Below are 25,682 nucleotides of genomic sequence, written 5' to 3' on the forward strand. Positions count from 1 at the left end.
AGTGCTCTGTGACAAAGACCAGTATCAGCTGACGGGTGAGATCATGAACTCCAAGGGTTTCATCCATTATAGAATCACAGAATCAACTAGTTTGGAAAAGACCTTTAAAATCATCAAGCCCAACCTTTACCCCAGGGCTGCTTTATGCTTTAAGGTTCTGTCAGGCCACCATTTTGTATAGTAAGGACTCTGGCCTGTCACTGGCAAAACTTTCATTGGCAAGAGGAGAGGCAGAGTACTGCTTAAGAACCCTTGCTGTGATCTTTTTATAAAAACCTTCCACGTTAGATCATCCTGAAGGTATATAAATACATTTATATGTATATGTCTGTGTGTGTTTTTTACTGTGCTGGTTTTATTTAAGATTGTATTTTCTGTGCTGTCCAACCAGTATCTCTGTTTTGTGCAGCTGCTACTTAAACAGTCATTTTGGCATTATACAGAATTACATAATTATATGTGCCATAAGCAAAAGTGCAAATAGTCCCACTTAACACCTAATCATATGATATCTGTTGTGAAATGCTGGTGAAGGAGCCAATAGATATGACTGTTACTTTGCTATTAGCTCTGGTTCTTTGGAGGCGAGTACGGGCTGCAGCTGGGATTTGGCATAGATGGAAGAGGGATTAAGTGATAGTGGGAGCCTGAGTGAAATGTATATAGAAACATTCTTTCCTCAACCAGTTTCTGTGGTGTGCAATACTCTGAGCAAGACACCGGTGTTAACCAGTCTTCCAGATTGTGAAATACTCTGGTTTTCTGCAGTTCATTCACACTGTGTGTCTGCTTTGCTTTCAGACCCACTTGTGTTCTCTGACAGAAGACAGTGACATGACACAAATGGTAGCACGAGGTTCTCACTTTTACATTCAATAGTTGATTCTCCTGGATGGACTGTGACTCCTCAAAGGTTGCAAAGAGAGGTAAGAATGATTGGAGAGCATTAGTTCCTTCCAAAGCCAGAAAGTTTTCACTCCCTTGGATCCTTCCCCTTCAAGTCTAGCACTCCTTATGACTCTCTGGAAATGAATGGGAAAATCATTGAGGTATTTTTTTTATTATTAACAATTAATTTTCTTCTTTCTTTTTCAGTACTTTTAAGTGGGTTTTGTAATGTTGAACACTGAATTAGGAACCACCATGTGAAAAAAACAAGTTGTATCCATTTATATGATTGCTACAAACTTTCCATAGGAAATCCAAATGAAAGGGGAGAACCTTGCAAAAACTGGTCAAGAAGTTGCAAAGTAGAAATATAGACACCTCTGAAGGTTCTCAGATCCCACCTTTTTATTTTAAATATATTTTTTGTTCTTCCAAAAGCCACATAATCAAAGTTTTTACATCTGAACACATTTGGAGATAAGAGTCTCAAAATATACTTGGATATTTGATTAAGAAAATTCAATCTCATGGAGCTTTGGGCTCTGATCTTCACCTTGCATAACCTTTATTCCTGACTTGCAAGACTAAAAGTGAGGTCAGACTCACGCTATATGATTATGCAGAAATGTTCCCATGAAAGAAAATAATCATCTCGCTCTGAAATTATATGTGGAAGATTATGGCTGGAGCCTTTTAAAAAAATTAGCCCTCTCTGTTGGCTTCCCAGAAAGGCAAGTATTTCTGCAGATGGCTTGGAATTAGTAGAACATGAAATAATGTCAATGGTACTGGTAAGAGGATTAAACAGCAGTTCTGACATTATTGAACAGTTTGCAGAGACCATATTAAACAGCCGTTATCAGTCCACGGGTCAGCCTTGCAGTTCCTCTGCTAAGCAAACACAGATGTAGAGTCCCCTTTCATGGTCATCATTTCATGCCTTTGACATATGTTAGGCTCCTGGGACCAAATGGCATATTTACAGCCTGAACATTAAAGATACTTCTATTTAGATCATTAGTGGACACTGACATCTACATCGGTAGTCAAAGTTAAAAGCGGGAACTCAGGACACTGGAATGCACTCCAGTGCAATATACCTGTGTAAGTGAAAAATTAAGTTGCTAAAAAGTTCCCTGATGAAATGTTGGGGGCTTTTTCAACTTGCTGACAAAAATTCTCATTAAGAATCCAGTAGGTTTTAAATCTCTTGTTCTTTTGGGTTGATCTTCTCTGTATTTTGCCAAAGCTGTCTATGGAGTTGCAGTGGTTGAATTTCACAAGGCGAGAGCTGTTCAGCTCATGTCAGCGCTGCCAGGCCTCTGTGCTTGTTCAAAGTTTGTGCAAATCTGCTGGGACTACGAATTGGCCAGAAGAAGTTGAGGGAACAGTCTGTCTTACAATATTCCTGTTCCTTTTCTATTCCAACAGAAACTTTGGCAGTTCTTTAACATTTTCCTCAGTTTTTTGTTTGCCTGAAACCAGGAGTGTGAAATGAAGAAAATAAATAAAGCAACTCCATGATAAGCAGGGAAGGTTTATACACACATAATGCATGTTCTTATGTGTGTGTAGTGAGGACGTGGTGGGACAGAGTCTTCTTGTTTGTGTGAATTGTTTTGCCTGGCTCAATCCTGAAAACTTGTGCAGTTTTCAAATAAAGATAGAAATAGATAGCCATGTGTCAAGGTAGAGTCCTTGAATGTAAAGGTTATTGACAAAGTATTCTTACAGAAAGGAGAAGATAAATCAGCTGATAAATTACAGAGACTTTGGTCAATAATTGTTTCATATGATGCAAATTCTAAGAGAAATTTTCAGCATACAGCTGTTCCATGTGCAGCCACTTCTTCCTGCTAGAGGAAATAAACACGCAACCAGAGAGTGTAGCAATGAATTACATTCCACCTCAGAAATGCTTTAGCATGTCTTCAGGAGTGGCTGCCTGCTTCAGTGATGGATTATAACTTAGCATGGGATCCCACAGGCATGGCAAGGTATTTATGTAGTGTTCTGTTTGCTCAGACACTTGGAACAAATGTACAGTCAATGCTAGCAGAAATCAGAGTATCACTATCTCCCACTTTATTTCATTTATTTATATTTAGCAATTGCTGGAATATTACAAACCACCAAGTGCAACTGGAGCTGGAATATAGTTTCCAAGGCTTATTTACAGTAGGTCTTACTCACAACGGTGAAATGGTATATTACTTTTTAAGTAGTGCCATTGATTTGAGGGGGTCCATTAGAGGGAGGTTCCATTCCTCATGTAGCTGAGTGTATCTTGATTTGGTCCCATGTTTGAAATGTCAAAAGAGCTCCTTTACTGCTATGTTCTTAAATGCATGAACAGTTTGGAAAGAGCCCTATCCCTAGCCCTCACCAAGAAGCTAATAATAGTGGAAAATACTGATGGGGCTGGCAGGGTGCTGGTTTGCAGTATTTCATGGCTTTGCAGGAAATAGCAGTACATGCTCCTCAGTTAGTACATAGATGGATGTGCATTCCATGTGCTGTTTTCAGCTCTGTACTTAAACCAAGACAAAATTCCAAGGAGAAGATTCACTTCAGTAGCAAAGAACGTCAGGTGATGTTGATTTAAAGAAAACAGTAATCAATCCAGATTTGCTTGGAACTGGGCCCAGGTTCACTCAACAGGTTGGTGAACCTTAGCAAATGTTTCTGTGAATCTGTTGTGTGTTTTGACTTTGTAACATGATCTGAAATCATCTGAGTTTCATGTGGTTTCATTGTGCACGTTTTGGAACTCTCGCGGGGTGAATCCAGGGAAACAGAGATGCTGTATTTTGCATGATGCAGTAAGGTAAGCAGTATTTCACTCTTAGTGACACTCCCCAATACCAAACTGAACAACGGCTGATGCTGTCAGCATAGTCTTAAAAGAGAAGATTATCACTGTCTATGAGTGTTCTTGTGTCTACAGTAGTCTTCAGAGCCAAGAGACAGTCTTCAAATTGTATTCTAAATAATGGTATCATTAGATTTGGACTGTTACTTTCTTTTTCCCTATTTCTGGTAAATGTCAGAATTTTTACTGCTTAGGCAGGTACTGAGTATATTACGTTTCTTCATGTACACTGGTTTAAAGAAGTTATTCAGTACCAGAAAAAAATATGATTTTATTCTGAGCCTGTGGATGAACAATTCGTATTTTAACTTCAGTTTGTATCTGAATTCATAAATAGGTATACCCAGCCTTCATAGCTGAACATAAAGAGTTTAAGATTCATCTTCCCCAATCAGGTCAATACCATGATGAAGTGACCCTTTCTATTAATTTTATTTCTAGTCCAAGCTAGAGCCCAGAGCAATAGAGATGTGAGACACTCAGCACAGGAAACAGAGTCTGATTCATCAGAGGATGCCAAATTCTGCATTCCATTTCAGAGTGAACAGCAGATTCATTTTGCTGGAGTTGGGATTTTGGAGAGAAAGGCTGGTGGGAGGAGCTGTTCTTTTTTTTTTTTTTTTACACTGATTTACTGCCTTGTAATTGAGACATATTTGTAAATCAGTGTTATGACAGGTCGCTTAGAGAAAAGCAAAAGGATTCGTAGAAGATGGGTCAGTGAGCGTAGCTTAATGGCCTGGCAGGTATACGAGGTCAGACTAGGTAATTTAACTGTCTCTTCCTTAAACTTGAGGAATCTCTGAAGAAGGACAAATCAAAGTCTGCAAAGGTAATAAGTAAGAAAAAAAGACATAACAGCCTGGAGTGTCCTTTAATGCCCTCAAGTTTCTACCCCCCAACCCATCAAACAGACTGTGGCACAGCCGTGAATTGAATGGTCCTGTCAGTCCATTCAGAAGTACAGTAGGAAGGAAGAACAGTTTGCCAATAATATTCAAGTTGAAGCTGACATCTTTATTCTCCTCGGGAAGAGTTGTGTTTGCACCCGCTTGTATCATTGCATTTTTCCACTAAGGTTGTCTCACTTATTTAACTTGACACATGGAGCACCCCTCAGAGGTCTTTGAGATTCAAACCAGCATTGGAAGTGACAGCCAGATAACGTAGGTAATCATATCGGAGCTTGTGGGACTGCACCAACTACTTTTTAATTGATAATTCCAAGTTTCTGTAATAAATTTATTTCTTAATTATATACGCCATGTCATACATGGTAGCTAATGATTACCAGTAGTTTAAGTTTGCAGCCTAGAAGATATCTTCTTCCCTACCGTGTAATCATGACTTTCCATCCAAATTAAGAGTTTCTGAGAAAGAAGATGAACAAAACCTGCACATTAAATCCAATTCCTTCTGAATAAAGGAAGATAAATTTAAGGTGCTAAATTAAGTAAGTGATTTTAATTAGCTGATCATTTCAGGAAGATCATAAAACATTTAAATAACACCAAAGTTATGTGTATTTAAGCAGTTTTATGGAGAATTAAAGTCTTAAATGGTAAATTTAAAATGTAAATACAAAAGTCGATGGAGGAATGTTAATTGCTTTTCCTAAGTTTCTCACATGGCTTGGGATGTTATGAGAGGTATCAAGAATTGCATTCATAGTAATAATGTGCTCAATCCAAAGCTTATTAAAGTCCTTGGAATTTTTCCATGGATTTTAGCAGTCATTGTATGAAAACAACAAATGCTTTCAAATGTCCAACTTCCAATAGTGTGGAAGTCACTTATATGCCAGAATTATGTATGTGATGTCAGTATTCTAAAATAATTGTGAATTTCTAATTGAAGTTTCCTTTTGGAAGCCTAGAAATTTAAACAAACTGACCTTCAGAACTTATCCAGTTCCCTTTTAAACAAATAAAATTACATTTGCAATAATGCACATTTTACACTGTCAAATTAGTTTGCATCAGAAGAAAAACTTACATACTAGGAGAAGCTGCTACAACTGGGCCACAAAATGTGTCAACAAACTGGATTATCATGAACATGGATTCTCACATGTCTGTTCATAGCTCACTAATACTCTTACATTATTTTTGATTCAAATAGATTGAATTAAAACTTAATTTTATAGTTTGATAATAATCGAAGGCACAATGTTTGAAACTAATCAAATTAAAATCAGGTGTAGTAAGGCTGTACGTCAGTCATGGTGTATACATTTGTCTAAACTCATTGTAAACCACTTGGAAATGAATATCCCATTGGAAGGAGAAGCACAGAAAGTGGACCTCAGCAGAAGGTTTCAAGGAATGGATTCCTTGAAACTATTTGGTGTTCTGTGTGAGCCTGAAAGAACCATGGCCACATCTCTTCCAGCATGAGTATCAGGATCTGGATGGAAGTGGTAGCTTTCCATGAAAACATTTTACTCCATGTAGACATAGGAATCACGTTGCAGGGACAACTGTTCCACCAGCAGTGAAAAAGGAGTGGGATTGCCATCATCTGGATTTCCTTGTGACTACATTGTTGTAACTGTACGAGAAACAAATAATTTAAGGGACATGTAGTTCCCTCTGCCTAAAGGGAAAAATCAAGAAGAAACAGGTTTTTTCTCCAGAACAGGTTTACTTCCACCACTGGAATGATTTATTTCAGAATTTACTAGTAGATTAGAAAGTGCAATGTTTCGTAGAATCCCAGACTGGTTTGGGTTGGAAGGGACCTTAAAGCTCCTTTAGTTCTAACCCCCTGCCATGGGCAGGGACACCTTCCACTAGAGCAGGTTGCTCCAAGCCTCCAACCTGGCCTTGAACACTGCCAGGGATGGGGCAGCCACAGCTTCTCTGGGCAACCTGTGCCAGCGACTCACCACCCTCACAGGGAAGAACTTCTGCCTAATATCTACTCTGAATCTCCCCTGTGTCAGTGTAAAGCCATTCCCCCTTGTCCTTGTTTGTTTTCATTTGGTCGGTAGTGAGACAAGTTCCATTGCTCTTTATAGTTAAAAAGGTGTCCTGGTGCAGACGAATGTGCCCCAGCAGGTAACCTGGGGTGAGGTGAAGCACTGCCCGTGTGTCTGGTGTCTCAGTGGCTGGAGGAGATGATGCCTGACCTTAAAGGCTGTACAGAGCCACCACAAGCATTTCTGGGACAGGGACGTGCATGTATGGTGGTAGTTCAGCCTTATGAAGAAGCTGCCCTGCCAGTCTGCATGAGAGAAAGGGTGAAGCCAGTGTAAACCTGGTCTTTTCTTCTTCAAAGCATATAACATTACGCACAGTCCGAGGCACGCGATCTAGGATGTTGCTATGCCTCTATTTCTTCAGCTGTTGGATGGGGATATTATTATGCTCTTGTCTCGGATGCTGAGAGGGTTAATTAATTATGTTTATGAAACCCTTTGAGATTCTCAGATGAAAGGTGGCTTTAGGATTGTTAGGTGTTATTATAAGAAAAAAGAATGATTTTATTGCTTCGTGTTAATGGTTAACATCTGCACCACAAAACCTGCTTGATCACATAAAGATTCTGCTAAGCATTTAATCCTAATTTGCAGGCTGATGCATATTCATTTTATTTAGAAGATTAATTTAGTCATCAAAGGTTAATCTGCCTCGGGTTTGTAATTAGACAGAGCAGTGACTTGGCGTCTCTGGGCTCACCCCAGTTGCACTGGGTTTTCGGAGTGGGCAGGGCTGTAACTGTCACCAGTTTTCACTTCCAGCTAGTGCTTGGTGAAGGCTTAGTTTTTGGAGAAGTTAAATGGTGAGTGGGGAAAGCCGTGGCCAGTTCAGAGATGAAAAACAACAGGAGAAGCACAAGCAGATGAAAAACCAGCATAGCGAATCTCAGAATGCTGGTATTTACTCAATGACATGTCAGGAGACTAAGCGAGGGGGGTGTTTAATATTTCTATGTAAAAATGTTTAACAAATTTCACAATACTTTGCTGTATGAATCCTGCCCCTCTCTCAAAATTACTGATTAGCAGTATGCCGAAAGTGTCTGAAATGGAAAACTGTGAGGCTTTCTGCTGAAAAGATCAGATTTTAACTTTTAGCTGATGTTGGGAGACACTGTTAGAAGGCTAATGTGACCTGTGACAGTGTGACCTGTAGCTGCTTGTCCCCCTGAAAATTAAGCCTTTTGTGCTCAAGGTTGGCTCCTTTAATCAAAAGACACTAAAGAAAATGCAGTCCTTGTGGAGAATGAAAATGATGTACTTTCACAGGTACACCAGAAGGCATCTTTAATTACTGTTTATAAAGCTGGCTGTTACTTAAGTGTGAAGGATTATTAGCAGCACGGAGTTGTCTTTTGAAGTAAGGAAGAACAGTTGCTGCCGCTTTGTCATGCCCTCACCTTTCCCCTGTTGCAAAGCAAAGGAGGGTGATCCAAGAGGGTGTGTGCTGCACGCTGCTGTGGTTCAGCAGCGTTGTTAGACAGCGAGGCAGCCTCCAGCTGCAGAAACATTGGGTGATGGAAGGCCAGCGTGATGTGGAACGTGCTCATCCTCACTGTACTAGTGTGTCTATAAAGATGTGGTCAGTGGAGATAGGGTTGTCAAAGGGCAGCTGAGTGCCTTGGGGATCCAGCTCATGCTGGTTCAGATGTGGGAAGTTCAGCGTGCTGGACAGGAATGGGAAGATGCAGGTGAAAACCGTGCAAAGTGAAAATTGGTCTTAAAAATAGTGTTTTACTCAAAGTGAAATCAATACGTGCTGCAAAATAAGTACTGCAAATGAAAATCGTGATAGTAGAATTTAGGAAGTTGGCCAAACTTTTACATTTCAGTGCAGCTTGGCTTTGGTTGAGTTCAGAATCCAGATTCCAGGAGGTTTTTGCTTCCCCCCCCCCAGCACAGTTCTCACATCTCTATTATGATTTGCCAGTTTCCCCCTCCTCTTTCTGGAGCAGAATCTCAGGAGCATCCAAGAAGGGATTTTGGAGACCATAAACAGATTTTAATTGAGAACAGCCCTAAATCAAGTTACATGCCAGCTTGACTATCAGCATATAAATGAAACCCTTATTGTATTGTATTTTAATTACTATGAAGAACAAGTGGCCTAACATGACAAAGCTTTTAACTTAGCAGTTATTTGATAGCTGGTAAGGTAATTTTGGATGGATGATTACAGCTGTGGCTTCTTGTCTTCTTTGCTTTCATTTTTACTTACCTAATGACTATTCTCTGATTTTTTGTTTGGACTTGAGGTGATCTTCTAATTCAGTTGCTTATAAACTCAGAGGCCTGTTATTGAAATCAGATTTGCTATTTCCAGTTTAAAGGGCGGATAAGTTTCTGGGGTTTTGAAGGAAGTTAAAAGTGTTTTGGATGATTTTCAAGCTAGGAGCTGTTTGAAGGGTGACCCACTACCGGTCAACCATGAGCACTTGTCACTTTGTTCTTTACAATGAAGATAACCAGCCATGCCATGAGAGTGCGTGATGGCAATTCACTGCAACTGAGGGAAAAAAGAAAAACCCAAACAGCAGGAATACTTGTCACTCTAAGCAGATACTGTAAAACAATGTTAGTTACTGTTAAATCGTTCAAACCCTTCCCTTCTATGCAAGACTGAGTGAAATTAAACACACATTTGCCACAGCTTTTAGACTGTTTCTGCTTAGTTGTCTCCTCAACCTGAATCTTTAACGGCTTCACTTGCATCTTAATCTTGAGCTGATTTGTATGAATGGTAGATAGGTACTACTAAAATGTGGATCGTGAGCTTCATCTGTCATCCCTGTTGCTGTATCACTGGCTTCAGTGAGCTTTCAGAGGAATGAGTCTGGCCCACAAGAGGATGTGAACTGTCAAGAAGACAAACCTCTTTCTCATCCATTTGAAATGTTTGTGGGAAAGAATGCCCTAAATATTTAGCAGGTTGTGTAATTTCAGAGGCAGAGCAGGGTTTTTTTAATTTTATTTTTCCCCCTACCTTTCCATTTTCTTTATTAAATAGAGGAAAACCTTGCCTTAGGCCCAGTGTGCTTATGACAGGGAAAAAATATCTGCCAGAATCTCCATTATTGCTCAGGCCTGTATATATTGTTATTGCTCTTGTATTTGTAATACCAAAAGGTGACTATGCCTTTTATGAAAAATTCTCTTTGCAGAAAAATAGCCTCTTCCCTGCACCTTTTCCAAACCCAACACAGTGCAGAGAGAATCCAGAAGGGTTTCTGTTTGCTCAGTTAATGCAGCAGGGCTCATAGCAGCATATATGTAAGGACTGGACATGTGTGCAATAGCTGGCCACTGGAGTGATGTGCCTGAGTGATGCAGCTCTTGGAATCAGGAGGAAGAAGAGATGTTTTAAGCCAGTTTGGCTTCCCCTCCCTTGCACATTCTGGGAGTCAGTGCAGCTGCACAGAGGGTGTTAGTCAAATCTCCTACAGCCCACCCTAGTTTCTGGTGGTCAGGAGACCTAATGCGCCACTTGAGTGCTGCAAGCTTCAAATGATCCCACTAAGATCCCCTATTTCAGCACTCCTGAAAGGCAGCCAAACTGATTCCTTGCAACAACCACCAACAAAGATCTTGTCCCTTCATATTTTGACTGCAGGGAGCTGCAATGAGTCAGACTTGGGTGGAGGGGGGAGATCCTCCACCCAGATTGCCAGCTCGAGCTTGCCACTGGTTTATCTTGTGGTCTTAGGCAATGTGTTAAGTTCTGCTTCTGGAAGACCTCAGGGTTAAACTCTTCAAGCAAAAGCGCTGCCCATCACCACTGTCTGTTCATGTCTGACTGCTACCTGTTGAAGTCATACATGTGGTAGGACCCCGAGAGACACCCATGTCTGTATGTTAGCTGAGGTTTTTTACATTTGAGACATAGAAAGGCATGGCACAATGGTCATGAATAATGCCGAGTATGGGAATATTCTCGCTGCACTCATCAGGGCCATTCATATGTCTGCATAATGGAAGTTCCCAGTCTGTCTATGTAAAAGTTCACATTTATGCACCATTGAAGCTGCATAGTATTGCCCACAAAAGCCAACATTTTAAGGCTTTTAGAGTATTCTTACCATTCCTCCCTTGTGCAGGATGATTCTGAAGCAGATTCCTGTTGACTAGTATAGTCTAGCCTGTTGATCTCTGGCAGTGGTATCTCTCTCTCAGATACGTATGCCAGCTCCAAGACTGGTTGCTGGTACCTTCAAAGGATGAGAAGCAAGCATCTCCTTTGGCTGGCAAGGCTTCTGTGCTACTGGGTGCTTCTCTTTCCCAGCAGAAAGGACTGTGCTTTCTGCCTTTGCCCTTGCCTAAGGGGGAGTTGTCTTTATTACAGTTACCCTATGGGCACAGGAAGTGGTATTATATAAGAAATCATTTTGCAAGCGTATTTCTACTAATCATTGCCACTCCTACCATAATAACAGACAGATGCAATATGCACGATTCATGTTTCTATTATTTTTCTGCTACAGTTTGCATGTGTTTTCCATTTAATTACAGTATATGAATTTCATGTATCTCATTTTTTTCCCTTCTCACATTCAAAGTTGAATTTGATATCTGTGATATATAGATAAGCCTGTGGTAAATTGTTTGATGCACTTTACACTCTTAGGTCTGAATCTCTGCAAATCTCTCAAGTGTTCTGAATATTTTCCAGATTTGTTGGTGAGACAACAGTATCTGGGATACTATTGTAGTAGTTTGTGCGTAAGATAGAAGAGTAGCTCAACTATTCAAAGAAAATTTGCTTAACAACAGTAAAACCACCAAAACCAATCATAACCATTTAGTTACTAGAGAACTCTGCACCGTTATATCTCAAAGCAAATTGCAAACGACTTTGGAGAGGGAGAAAACTGGGGTGTGATGTTAAGAGATGACCAGGATACTAACAGAGTAGTGCCAGTACTGAAATAGAAATCAGATTTTTGTGACTAATCCACTCAATGGGAAGCACATCTCAAAATAATTTTTGCTTCAAGAACTTGTGTTGTGCTACTCATTGAATTCTTTGTTTACCGACATGTTTTACCATGTTTGAATTGAGCTTGTTGTAAAGCTTGAGAAAGGAGATTTCAGTTCAAGTTTTACATGAAAAAGGCCAGCTAAAATAGAGAGGACCAGGATTTTCTGAGAGCCTTTACTCGATGTTTGTTCATACTGTATTTTAAACTGAATTATTGGTAATCTTACTAACAGTGGGCTCTGCCTTCTCTGTAACTTTCCATGTATTTCAACAAAAGTTGAATTATGCTGCCACTTACCAAGAAGAAAAAAAAAACAGTATAAAAGCATTGCCTTAATGGGTGTTTCTGGATTTACATTGCCATCCAGAAAGCAGAATTGTCACATGTGGATGTAGAAGTATCACATTGACTCTCCCCAGCTAATATTCAAGTCCTACTATTTCTGAGCACAGTGTCTGGGTATAATGTCTTCTACAGATCGATCAACTGCAGAAATGACACATTATTAAAAAAATGGGTGAATGCCGACTTAGTTAACACATAGCCCACAAAGGTTTTGAAGGCTTTATGTACTCTATTGAGTAAGTAACTATAAATAAAACACACTATTAAAAAATCTTTAAATGTGCATTATGCCATCAAACTATGCTGTTTGGAAAGAGCTGTGGTGTTTGGGAAAAATTATACATGTTTTTAACAGCTGTCCAAATACATATTTACACATACTTTAAGATGTACATAAAGCTATCCCCATGGCAGTTCCTGGGCCCCCAACAAGCTTTATTAATCATTCTTTGAGTATAGTATTTTTAGTAGCCTAAACAGTACGAGTAGACAGGAGGCAGCTAATCATAGGGCGAAATGCTGATTTCAAGGGAGCGACAATACGACGATGTCTTTGAACATAAAAGGTCAGGACATGTAAAGTCACTTTCAACTTACTTCTCCGACAACCATCAGTAGTGAATGGCAAAATATTGATATGAGGTGTATGAAATATCCATGTGTGGTGAGTGGACAGGGATTTGTAGAAGATACAGGCTTTTAGTGCCCCAGGTGACTAAAGAGACATTTCTCTTTCTGAGAACTCTCCTAGGCCAGTTCCAGCTGGAATTTGCACTAAGCCTATTATCACTGAAGGGTTTTTTTCATTACTTCGTGTCATCTGTGACCTGCAGATACTTTATGATTCTGGGTTCCCTAGACTCAGAATGTTAGAGGCACCTAGTATCCTAATTCCTGTTCAGTCCATAAGGACCAAAATCTGTGGGCTTCTTCTGGCTTCACTGTTTAACATGGGTATAGTATGATACTTGAAAGGCAAAATTTCTTTAGATAAGAAACTTCAGAGTAGGGACCTTACTTTCCTGCTTGCCTGTGATGTTATCAAGCAATAATCCTAGTTAAGTAAGGATTAATGTTCAAACATGAACAGGCTAGTGAAGTATCTTTTTGGCTGCAGAGGAGATCTGGCAAAGTCTCCCTCTGCCTGCCTTTGGATCATTTTATAGACCACATTTACATAAGCCACTTTACCTCTGAGTGGGGTGGGGGTTTCTGTATGGGATCATCAGCTTCTCCCACTACCACTGAGGAACAGGACACTACCTCAGCCTGAGATCTCACTTGCATCCAAGAATAATGTCCTACAAAACCATTTTTTAGTTGCAAAGCTATGGAACCAAGTTCTTTGTATCGGCTGGAAAGTTGTTTTGAATTTCACCAGCTTGTTTTATCACATGCTAGAGAGCTCCTGTGTTAAGAAGACTTGTCTTAAGCAATCCTCTTAGTGTTCCTGTGAGAGGTGGTTATATTTTAAATACAGTAAGTCAATCTGCTGTCCATCTCTCATGGGCAACTTGATCAGGCCCCATGGGGCAAAGTTAATAGAATCTTGTAATACCTAAAAAGCCCCTTTACGAGTAACACCACTTCAGCTGTGCTGCTTATTTGCTAATTCCCACCTCCTTGCAAAACTTTCTAGGTACTCCTCTGGCACTCTGATTTCTTTATCTGACTTGCTAGGAGTGAACATGGCCTTAAGGACTCCTTTCTTACTGGACATTTGTCAATTTTACCAATTAAAAGAATGTCTTTGGATAGTTATCAGAAGCTGGAGCTGAAAACATGTTTGCAATTACTGATGACATAGCTGTTTCTATTTGCTGCTCTCTCTTTTAATTCCAAAAAGTGATATTTTATTTGGCAGTAGATATAAGAAAATATGTCACTGTGTATAATTACAAAATGCTGTTCATTTCTGTCTTGTAACTGTGGGGGGTTAGTTGGTACAATACATTTGGTTCATTCTTGGCTCGCTCAACTGCATGACACACATTTAAGTGTATTATTAATTATCATGTTAATATTCATCACCATGTTAATTTCCATGGGATCATATAATTCTACATGCCTCCAAATTGATGTTCAAGTGTATATGCAAGCAAGAAAAAAACCCATTGCATGATTTCCTAGGACTTTTCCCTAAGCCTTAAATAAAATCACGTTGCATTCATTTTCCTCCAGGAGACTTGTTTTCAACAGACTTTAACCCCACCGTGATATTTGCTACAAAACAAGATTCATCCCTGTGAATGGGCTTTGCACAAAGCTGCTTCAAATGTTCCTCGTGCTTTCAACCAGATTCTAAATACAAATCCTCAGCACTAGCTTTACTTTAATTTCCTAGGCTGCATCTGCCATCTGATCAGAGCAAACTGACTGTACAGCGCACTGAAGAAATTGCATAATATGTCTAGTGGCTTGGATTTTTCACTTGATATATAACAAATACATGAATAATGGCTCTGTAAGTATCTGAATTTTTCAGTAGATGGCAGATTGTTTTGCAAGAGAAAATTCTACCAGAAACAGCAGCTTGGGAACAGCAAATTTGGGGTTAAAAGGTGAACCTCAGTTTAAATGCCCATTGCACAGGGATTTAAAAGAAAAGGCTTGATACAAATATTTTGGGCTCAACCTCCTGAAAGCACAAACCATCCTTACGTGACGCCTAGTAAAATCAGTGGGAATTTTTCACTGTCTTTGAATGTTTCAGGTTTCTAATACATGTGTCTGTACAAAAGAAAGAAGGCATACAACAGCTGAAATACTTTATTTTTTCCATAAAATAGGCCCATCCAAGTCAAACTTGTCTATTTCTGAAAACACCTTTGGTTCTGAGGGACTACATCTGCTGCGGTTTGCAGATGATTGGGTTCTTTTCTCTAATCCTGGTGAAGTTTTCAGAGGTTTTGGATACATTCATTATCCACTTATCTTAGAGAACACACAGTGTTCAGGGAAGAGAGGGTGGCTTTAGCTTCTTGCCCCAGAGCAGGAGTAAAGGCAATGTCATGAAACCAGCGTGTGGTCACAGCACTGAAAATGTTATTGTAGTGTAAGAACAGCTTCCTACCAAAGTCCCTGTAGAGCAGCGTATCTTGAGGTCAGGTACATTCTGCAATCATCACAAAACAGGCAGGTAAATAAATTGTATGGGCTTAGCTCTGCTGTTGTAAGTAAATGCCAGGGCTACTTTGGAGAAAATTCCACTAGGAAGCCCCACATCTGAGCAGACTTAGAGCTACTCTCCGCACTGGGATTTAGTAGTCTTGGTTCTAGATGGCAGCATAGCCCTTCTCAAACCATCCGAGTTACGTGGGGTACACCTACCCTCTGTAATTAAGTGCAGAGCTACCTGAGTTACTTCTACATAGGCTGGCCCTAGAAGCAGTGCAGCTGCATCAGCCTGTTCAGAAAGCAGAGCTGGTAAAACAGGGCTACTGGTGCTGCTGGGGTGTGAGCTGGTGTCCCCACAAGGCTGTGGAGACACATCCGCTTGTTCAGAGATCGCTTGTTCCTTTGTGCAGAAGTTGTGGGGTTTTTTGTGTTTCAGCTTCTCTTCCTAGGGTTGGACTCTTCTGCACTGGGTCTTCCTCTCTGGGAATAGTGTAAGCACGTTCAGGCATAGGTATACAACTACCAAGCATTTGTTTATTGCCTATGACAGTGAGCTCTGCTGGTGAGCGACATCAACATGTTGTTACATCATCATTATTGTTATTATTATTATCATCATCATCATTGTCATCAACAGGTTGTATTCAAAAGTCATAAGGCCAATCTTAGGATATCAGACCTATTTGAACACAACCATTTAGAAGTGTGAGGTCTAAATTAATGTATTGATAATATCATATTAGGAAGGATATTTTTAACTTCTTTTTAAGCAGAAATAAACATTTTATCTGAAAATAGTAATGAAAAGAAAATTGTGTGGTCTGCCAAGGTATATCCTTTAGACCTGATGATAGAATAATTGTTTTCCATCAAGCAAACCAAAGAAGAATCCATAATAAAATTTTACAAGTTAGCTGCCACCAAGAATAAACTCAAGAGCACTATATGAAATGAATTGGGTGTTTTAACTAAATCTTCTCTCAGGACAATAACTCTAATGTAGAGCCAGGGTCTGAGGAGGTCACCTGCAGAAAACCCTCCTGGGGCGTTTCAGAGGAGAAAGGAAATGTTCTTCTCCCTGTCAGGTTCACTTTGTGTCCTAATATGTCTGAGGATGTGCATTGAAAACATAATACACAGCCACCATTCTGAAGCGGGGTTTAGATAACAGGGGTCAATAAGAAATCTCTGAAGATGACGAACTTAACCCTGTCTGAACTTCAGGATCATATCCTGCTACTAATGCAAAGAGTGAGTCTGGTTGATTGTAATTGTGACTGAACTAAAATGTCACTTACCGTTAGAATCAATTTCTTTTTTTTTTTTTTTCTTTTTTCTTTTTAATTACATCATTTCTCTAAAAATATATGTGAAAGATTGTAACTGGCATCTCCTGGACATAGCCTATAGTGATCTTTTCCAATACTCTATGAGAGAACATTTCCAAGTATTTGCTATAGCTCAGATTGCGTTTGCAGGACTGGGGTGTGGTAATTCAGTGTAGGATCTCAAATTAAAATACCTATTGAGAAATCTCTCCATTTGTCATCACAGGTATGTTTCTAACTCCTCAGCTTCTGCTAAGGCCCTTCGGGTAAACCAGGGTGTATCGCGACTCTTCCTGAGTACAAAGGGTGAGCTGTGCTTCCCGAAGAATGTGCAATACTCCTGGTTATGAATAATCATGAATCTTGCTTTGTTTTCAGCACCTGGCCTCACAACTGGATGCACTAGGGCGAGGTGCTCCAAACATGTTTTCAGGGATTCCCATGTTAGCTGTGTGCAATATACAGTGGGGAAGGTTTGAAGGTGCCCTGCCAGTGACAGTGTGAAAGATTCCTGAGTGTTGGCACTATAAAAATCATTCCCTGAGCATCCTCAGACCTTTTGGTCACAAGAGGAAAATTTCTCAGAATGAGAATAATCTCCCTGGGGAAGTGTTGGGTTCCCCAATTTTGGATACTTTTAAGATTCAGCTGGATAGGGTGCTGGGACATCTTGTCTGAACTGAGCTTTTGCCAGGGAAGGTTGGACCAGATGATCCTTGCATCCCTTCCACCCTGGTATGCTATGATTCTGTGATTCTGTGATTTATCAAAATGGCCCAATTTAAGTCTGCCTGTATCAAGCATGGAAGTCACTTTAAGTTCCCTTGCCCAAATCCCCACACTCCATCCTTCAGGCATGCCTTCGAGCCTTGAGCCTCAGCTCATGTAATTTTTTATAGCTCCATTAACTAGGATGTCATCAATTTGAACAATTAAAAATTACAATGATATTAATGTATCCAAGCAGCACTTGCCAGAAGCCAGCAAGGACAGGAATTATCACATTCTTTGCTCTCCAGTCATGCTGGGGCTCTTTGCTTGGTTCCTGTGCCCCGTGTCTTTCATCAGGGAACTGGGCTGTCAAAGATCTGATTTGCATCTTTGCTTCCTTGAACTCCTAAAAGTTGCTCACACCAGCGAAGGAGCTTGGCTAAGCACAGAGTTTCCAGTATATTGTGTTTACTTAAGGGGATTTAGGTACTTACAGAAAACACTGTGTAGATAGAAACTAACTACAAGGATTATGAGTGAATTTTTTTTAGCTCTGCTTCTAACTCAGTTCAATTCAGTGAGGCTTTTTGGCTTGATAAGCTGTGGAAGTCTTTTGTTCATAGTGAAAAAAAAAAGATAGATCCCTTGGGTATCTTTCATGGACAAAAATGATAGAAGGAGCCTTCTTTACTTTACAGCAGATTCAATTCTTTGTACCCATTTGTCAGTAGTGTCCATCTCTGCATCTCTGAGCTAGTGTCAGGGTGCTGCATACAACAAAGCCATCTCCTTTCTCCTGGGATTAGCCAGAATATTTGTCGCATTGGATTTTTTCCTGAGAAGCTTTTTTTGATTCCTGATGATTGGATGAACAGGTTTTATAGTTCCCCCTTCCCTCCCCCTCGCTTCTTCTTTTTCTCTTGGTTTGGTCACAGGACACAATTATATTCATTTTTAGAGTGGTCCAAGCTGTAGTAGCTAACTGAAGGCACTATGCAGCAGAGTGTCTTTGGGATGTTAATAGACACATAATCACCAGGGAGGGACAAAGTCAAGTTCCTGGGAGACAGGAAGCCCTGCTTCTTCGAGAACTTGTGGTCTTGTGATGAAATAAACTCAGACTAATTCTCCTCTCAGTACAATAAATCAGGGTTAATTTCCTTGAATTAAAAAGGGATCACAAAGAGACAAAAATAGTGACAGGAGAATCATTGCCCTTCTTTCTTAAGAGCAGGCAATTGGTTAAATTCCTTTGCTCCTCAGGTAGTGTTGAATGTCATGCAAGTGATCATTCAGTCTGTGGGGAGTGGGATACAATCAGGATGCTAATGTGATGTGAGTGCAGCTGCTTCTTTCTTGGTGTCACGGTGCTTTGACTCACCTTTGCTGCCAGAGTATTTGTTCACCACTCTTCATTTGTAACTCAAATCTATACCTACACACATTTGCAACTGAGATTTGTAAGAGACAATTTTATGCTTGAAAAGGGAGAATTACTTTACAACTATACCTGTTGTCTGTGCAAACGCTTGACAACCTCACAAGAACTCTTTTCGCTCTGTGCCTCCAATTTTCTTTGTCAGTAAGAAACAGAACATGTATAGTTCCAAGTGTTGAAAATCAAATACTGATGTGATATATTGGTTTCTTCTCCGCCCTCCCACCCAGTGTTCTAAATATGGCTCTACTTTGAAATTAAGTAAGTGCACTACAGAATATTCGGTTGCAGCACATTGCTGGCATACAGTTTATAAATTGTTAGTGTTTGGCAGCCCTTGGTTTTTAAATTCCTACTGATCACAAGTAGTTGGCACTAATCAGCTCCAATAGAGTTATGGTACTGTGTACCTTCTTAAATGGCTGGAGTGGAGATATACATCTAAAAACCCTATATATAATAGCCACATGCCAGAAACACTTTACTCTGAGCAGGGTTTTTATTTTACTTTTTACATCTCTTACATTTTACATCTGGTTCAACAGTTCTGAAGGAAACTACATCTGATGTGATAGCAGAAGATCTATATCACACATCTCAAAACCTGCCAGAAATGCAATTTAAATATAGTTTTGGACAGAGTAAAAAAGTATTATTGGTATCAGATGTCTGGGCAGTGAGAAGTTGAGCTCCGTCTCTGCTTGATTTTTTTCATACAGAAGGAAATCATGAGGTGAAATCCTAGTTCTGCTAAAACCAGTGAGAGCTTTGCTGTTGATTTCAGGCATCAGTTTCACCTTGCAGCTGTAAAATAACTGCCAAGTTCAAGCAAAACTCTACAGCCTGAGCAGCAAAGGCAGACTTCAGTGTGCCCTTTCACAAAGATGAGCAGGGTTTGGATGGGGTTATTTTTGGTGTGTGCAACTATTCACAGACTTCAGAGAGTTCTTCTCCAGTATTTGGATTCACCAAAAATTTGGGGAGGGAAGGCTGCTTCTGGTGTATGTCACTTTATTCCGGTTTATTTTCACAGGATAACTGTAGAAATGTCTGAAGTTTCAGACAATATCTAGTTCAAAGCAGTAGAAGTTGATGCCTCGGTCATCAGAGAGAGCATATACCACCTGAACTGAGCTCCTGTCACTTGTCAGTAACGGATGGCACATGCAATCTGCTAGCTACGTCTGTCACAAATTAGCACCTCCTATGACTAGAGTCTGAGGGGGCTGCCTGCTCCTCGTCTGTGCGTAGCGGTGAGGTTAGATGCTTGGAAATAAGATAGCCTATGCATTCAAGAGGTATAATTTTAAGACTGTTGGTACTTAGGGTTTGCTGAAAAACAGACCTTGCTGATCCAGGATGCTGAAACCTGCCAATAACAACTGTCAGTCACAGTCTTGGGAATGCTTTCAGCCACTTCTGTGTCAGTGATGTGCTGAAGCACCTATGCTAGTAGCCCAAATATATTTTGTTCTTGTGCTGGGTATGGAAGATATGTCGTTGTGCAGAGTCTGGCAATGTCTGAACAGACAAACCAAGATTCTCTTTGTTATTAGGATCACAATTATTATTTTATCACTCGGGAGCCCTAACGAAGGACGGGGGACCCAGCATGATGGGCTCTGTAGGAAGATGAGCTTCAGTGCTTACTCTGAAGCATGCTACGTTTTTGTCTCATTACTTCTGATCATAATCCAGCACTAAAAGAAATCAAAAGCTGTCTCTGAATTCAGCGAGAGCTGAGGGCACACGAAAACTCTCAGGAAAGGCTCAGTGTGTTGTCAGGATCAGGCCTGTAATGTGTAACTCCAGCCTAGAAAACTCATTTCCTTTGAAGCTCAGTTGAGTGTTACTACTACACATCAGCATGTTGCACCACACAGAGTATATCAAATTTGATGTCATTTTTTTTTCTTCCTTTTTCCCTGGGAACCTGTAAATATCCTTTGGTAGCAAAACCAGAGAGGAATAAATTCTCCTCGATGTATTTACAAATGTGAGAAGCTTTTCAAGTTGTATTTGCAATTCTCTTTCTTGCAATGACCTCTATTTTCATAATCCTTCATGGAATATCATGGTTTAAAGAGCTTTCTCTCCCTGCTGTTTTTGTTAAAAGGTTTTTGGTGTGATATTTGTAAAGTCAAATTCTGCATTTAAATGTTGTGTTTTCACAGATATAAATGAAAGAGGCCATATTTATGTTTTTTACCTCTTTTCCCCTCTTCTGAGAACATCAAGCAATTCCACTCTTCTGCATGTATTGTTAGCTAAACCATGAGAGCATACAGCAGCTTTAATAGTAAAGCAATTGTTATTACATCTTGCTTGTAATTACGTTTATTTCCTCATATATGTCCAAAAAGGCAAGCATTAGTGTGGCCTGTATAGGCATGTGCTAATAGCAGGAAAATCATCTGGCAGCTTGACAGCAAGGAAAATAGCTTACAGTCACTTAAAGTCTTTCATGTCATGGACACTTGCAAAGGCTCTGAGCGCCCAGTTTTGTGCTCGCATGCTTTTAAAATTGATTGCATTTTGAGAGAGGGGAATTTGTTATGTGCTGTGGATTTGCATCTGAAAAATCAAAATATGAAGAGATACAAATGGCAAGGTGTGGGGGTATGATCACAAGTATGAAAAGCAAGTAATGGCGCTCTATGGGACTGATGTACGCTGCACTTCAGGAACAAGATGGCCAGGGCAATAAGCATTCTTTTTACTCCTTAACAAAGGTCTGGCTAGAAATTTGACAGACTGAGTTATGACAACTCTGAAAACACATGCATATTCTCAGTGAAGAAAAAAAAAAGAAATCTTTTTCGACAGGACACATGTAGTTTTGCTTTTAGTTTCAACCAGAAAGTTAGTGAAGATCTTCAAAGGCTGTATGTAACATTCAACTGTGTAGTGTCTGTGGTAGATCCCAAATGCTGTCTGAGAAGAGCTGAGTATTTTTCACTGTTCATATGAGCCACAAACCAGGCCAGTTTGCAGCAACATCCTCTGACATTAGAGGTACATTTGTATCTTCAGTCTGGTCTGCTTGCCCTGTGCCACTCTGGCCATCAAGGATCTCAACCACTTCACTGTTTTCTCCATTGGAATAAGCGAGTACCCGGCCAGAAGAAGGAAGCTCTCAAAAAGCATGCCTTGATCCCATGTTAGATCTTTCCCAGATTTGTGGGTGCATACAAGACATTTGATTGCCAATAGCCATGGTCTCTGGGTACACAAATTATGGCCACAGCTGTAGCGATCATTACTGAGAACTTGTTCATGAATAGATAGATACATGAACAAACATTAATCTGCGCTCACAGTTCAGCAGCTAATGGCACAGACTTGCAAATGTGTCCAATCTGGTATTTTTCTTGCTTATTTAGAGAGGAGATGCTGCCTAAATCCCGTAGGCCTGTGCCAGATGATGAGACAGGCAGACAGACAGCTGGAGCTGGACTGGTATGGTACAAATATGCCTAGCTTCACTGGCAGGGTTCACTGAGTTACAGATGAGGAATCAGCACACTGGATTTTTGCTGAGTAATTAAGCTGGGCAGCCAGGGTAGCCAAACAAATACACAAAGCTGGTTCTGCCCTCCAGGCAGCGTGGACAAAGAAACAGCAAAATAAGAATAGAAGTTGTTTACTGGGTATGTTGCTGCTGTCCACAAGGGTAAAACATTTTCTAGTGTTCTTGGGGCAATAAAGCTCCTAGCGAACAATGAGCACACTACAGCTGGCATAGTTCTGGTTGTGTTTGTAGACATCTCTCATCCTTTAGCTGCTCACAATATGGACAGTCATTAAATGTTTTAAAATGGAATTTGTGGGGGTTGCTGAGAGCCACTATAGGACTAAAATCCAGGGGGGTTTTGTTCAGTTTTGGTTTTGGCTAATTTGTAGCTTTATTATGTTTATTGTTCCCTATCTCTCAAAACTCCCATTGAGCTAAAACCATTTAATAGCAAGAGCAGAGTGACTATCTTTATAGATAGCAAATACCTTTTTCCTCCCAGGGAAAGAGCCTAAGCTTTCTACTCCAAGCACTATAAGAGACAGTAGGACTATTATTTGCCATGGCAATGGGAGGAGGAGGCAACAAAGGAATTAGTGTGGACATAATGAGAAAATAAAGGTGCATGATCTGTGTTACGCTACAGAAATGAGGCTTGTCTTCTGGCTAGAATTGAGGTTAAATTACAACATCTGAGCACTGAGTGAGGAAAAGCAGAAGGCTGGACTGGAGTTTTGGTCTGTTCCCCATGCCAGAATTTAGGGAGTGCTGAGAAATCTGGCTTTAGATCTATTTCTGGATTTGTATGCTGTGTCTCTAAGAGTTATGTTAGCTTTTTTCATTCTGCCATCTGAAAATGTTAATATTTAGGGGATTTTTTTTTTTTTCATAAAACCAGCAACAACATGGAAAATATTAACAGGAAACATTTTAGATGCTACAGGAAATTACAGCTGTGAAGAATGTTTCGTATTGTATTAGCAGAAGATTGAATGTCCTATCCAAACTGTGAAAAGGTGGAATGTCTCTGACACCATGTACCTGTTCTTAAGTGGTATGAAATCTATAAAGAACAGGTATTATTGTCTGCTTTGCTTTCACTGGCCATGGTATAGTTCTGGGAATCCTGAATGACATGTATGAGTCCCAGCTCACAACCTGCTATCCCAGTCTGGGCACTGCACCGCAGGGGCTGTTGTCAGTGGGACACAAGTGTCTGGTCTTGGTCCTGCTAGGATCCTGCTTTTGGAAATGGAGACTGGTCTGTCCTCTGTCCCTCACATCAGAGAGGGCAGTTAGTATTTCAAAACTACTCTCATGAGACAAGTAGGCTGTAGAGCCACCTGAGACTCCAGATCACTACCAGCCTAGACTTGGCAAGTCCAGTGAGCAGTGAAGCTCCCTGGACAGGCAGGTGAATGAAGCTGTGCTGAGCTTTGTTTTATTAGCTAGCTAGCATCAGCCTAGTCTGGTTATTTCAATATTAAATTTTCAGTTTCATAATTTATATCCCTGAAGCATTATTGTGACTCACATTGGAGGACTGCTTTACTCTTAGATCCTGCCTGTGTTCCTACACATGTGGTTTATTTTCTGACTTGTTGACCTAGAGAGAACATTGCTGCTGGATGAGCCTTTCCATGAGAAGATGATGTGCTCGCTTCATCCTGTTCAGGCTCCCTAAACTTAATGCATGGAACAGCAGCAGCAATAACAGTAAAATAATTCATGTTATCTTGAGAGAAAACCTCTATTTTGGAAAACGCATAAAATCAGAGATAACTTCTGCTGCTGGTGTGCATTTCCTCATGCCTGTGTGACTGTAGGGGATCAACAGAAAGGTGCCTGTGAGCTCCACAGCTTTGCTCTCTTTGTAGTTTTGGACCAGCCACTGTACTGGAGGAGTCTCCCCTCGCAGTGTGGGAATGTGTGCGGTTCTCATCAGGATCGCCTGACCTCCCTGTATATCCACTTCCCACACCCACAGGATGGCATCAATTCTACATGCACTTGTATCCACAGAACTGCTGTGCTCTGCAGTCTGCAAGGGGCGGATAAACCTGATCTGCCTCAAACTAACAAATCCCCCTGTGCTTGGAAATAAAACAAGCCTCAGAAGGGAGGAAAGTTCCCTCTTCTGAGGTGATCAGATGCTATAATACAGATTCTTTTGAGCCGTATCCTGTTGAGCAGACAGCTATTGATGTAGTCCCCATTGTCACTTAGGTATTTGGTCTATTCATTATTTTCGTTTATATTGTTTGTGTAAAGCACCTAGAGGCCTGTGATAAGCAAATTTCACCAAATAAAATAAGCCAACTTTAGTAGGTCAATTAGCATTCTCCAAAGATCATACATTTTAGCAGGGAATTTTGCAGTTTACCACTGTTGTTTAAGGAGAAAATGGAAAGCAGACCCCTCCCCTCTTATCCAGTGTCAAATATCAACTCTAAATTAGAATGTTACTTATTCTTACTGAAACTGGGAATTCATTGTATGAGCTGAGTAATCACAATACCGTGCTCTGATTTCATTCCTGGAGATCATCCAATGAAAACAGCCTGGTTTTACCTACTGGGAAGAAATAGGCAAATACAGTCATGTCTCTTAATATGTGTACACAGTATATCAGCGCTTTCCAGGTTGCTTGCTAAATGCAGCTTAAGAATGTTCTAAGATACAGACGGGGAGATTTGTAATGAGACCTATCCAGTGTATTTCTAGTGTCCGCTGTTTGCTTTATAGTTGTAAAATCAATAAAACTCAGGTGTACCAAAGAATATAGCTCAGTAATACAGCAATGCAGGCTGATGGAAGTTGTACTGATGGTGAATTTATATTAGATTTGAACATTATGAGCTTCCTTCTTTCTGGTTTATTGCCCCCTTCCCCTCACTTGGTTGTCCTCTTTAAGGAGTCCTTTGAGATGCTTTTTTCTTCTGCTTAAGTTTTCTTCAGTTCTTTCATGATGGCTCCTCCGCTCAAAGCTCTTTTTTCATTCTAGGTATCTTTTGCCTGGTTTTTTTGACTCCTGAAAGTCCTAACATAAACCCAACTAGTTAGGTAATACTGGCACAGAGAGAGAATGCATGTATATTTTGTGTGCCATGCTAAGATTGTGTCTTTCATCTCAGTTTACTAAGGTCAACCTGCCTAAATTTGGGTATTTACCTTTATAACTCTTAATCTGAGTAAGTGGTCTAATTTTTACTCACAATTTCACTGACTTCCAGTGCTTGACTTGAGAGAGCCTATTGCTGTGTTTCTGGTTTAGTAATTAAGGCTTAAACTTCATGTCATACTCAGCCAGACCAAACCATATGAGCTGTCTCCATAGTCTGCCTCATGTCTATTCTGTATTTGTGAAGCTGACATTCCTAGGAATCAACTTCAGAAAACTGATACTTATTTGGCTGAGCTTGTTCTGACCAAAGGGCACAGGAGAGATGTGTGAGTGGGCAGAATGGTTGTGAGAGAAGAACAGGGAATAGTAGGATTGCTGCCATCTGGACT

General features: G+C 40.3%; 1 long non-coding RNA gene across 1 annotated transcript in view; it reads left to right on the forward strand.

Moving 5' to 3' along the window:
* Positions 1-835: 835 nt before the first annotated feature.
* LOC115601366 overlaps positions 836-25,682 on the forward strand; it is a 111,581-nt gene continuing 86,734 nt past the window's right edge. Inside the window, exon 1 of the long non-coding RNA XR_003989319.1 lies at positions 836-926. This is a non-coding gene — a long non-coding RNA (uncharacterized LOC115601366). The remainder of the gene's footprint in view (positions 927-25,682) is intronic.

The sequence above is a fragment of the Strigops habroptila genome, chromosome Z, assembly GCF_004027225.2.
Source record: "Strigops habroptila isolate Jane chromosome Z, bStrHab1.2.pri, whole genome shotgun sequence".
NCBI lineage: Eukaryota > Metazoa > Chordata > Aves > Psittaciformes > Psittacidae > Strigops > Strigops habroptila.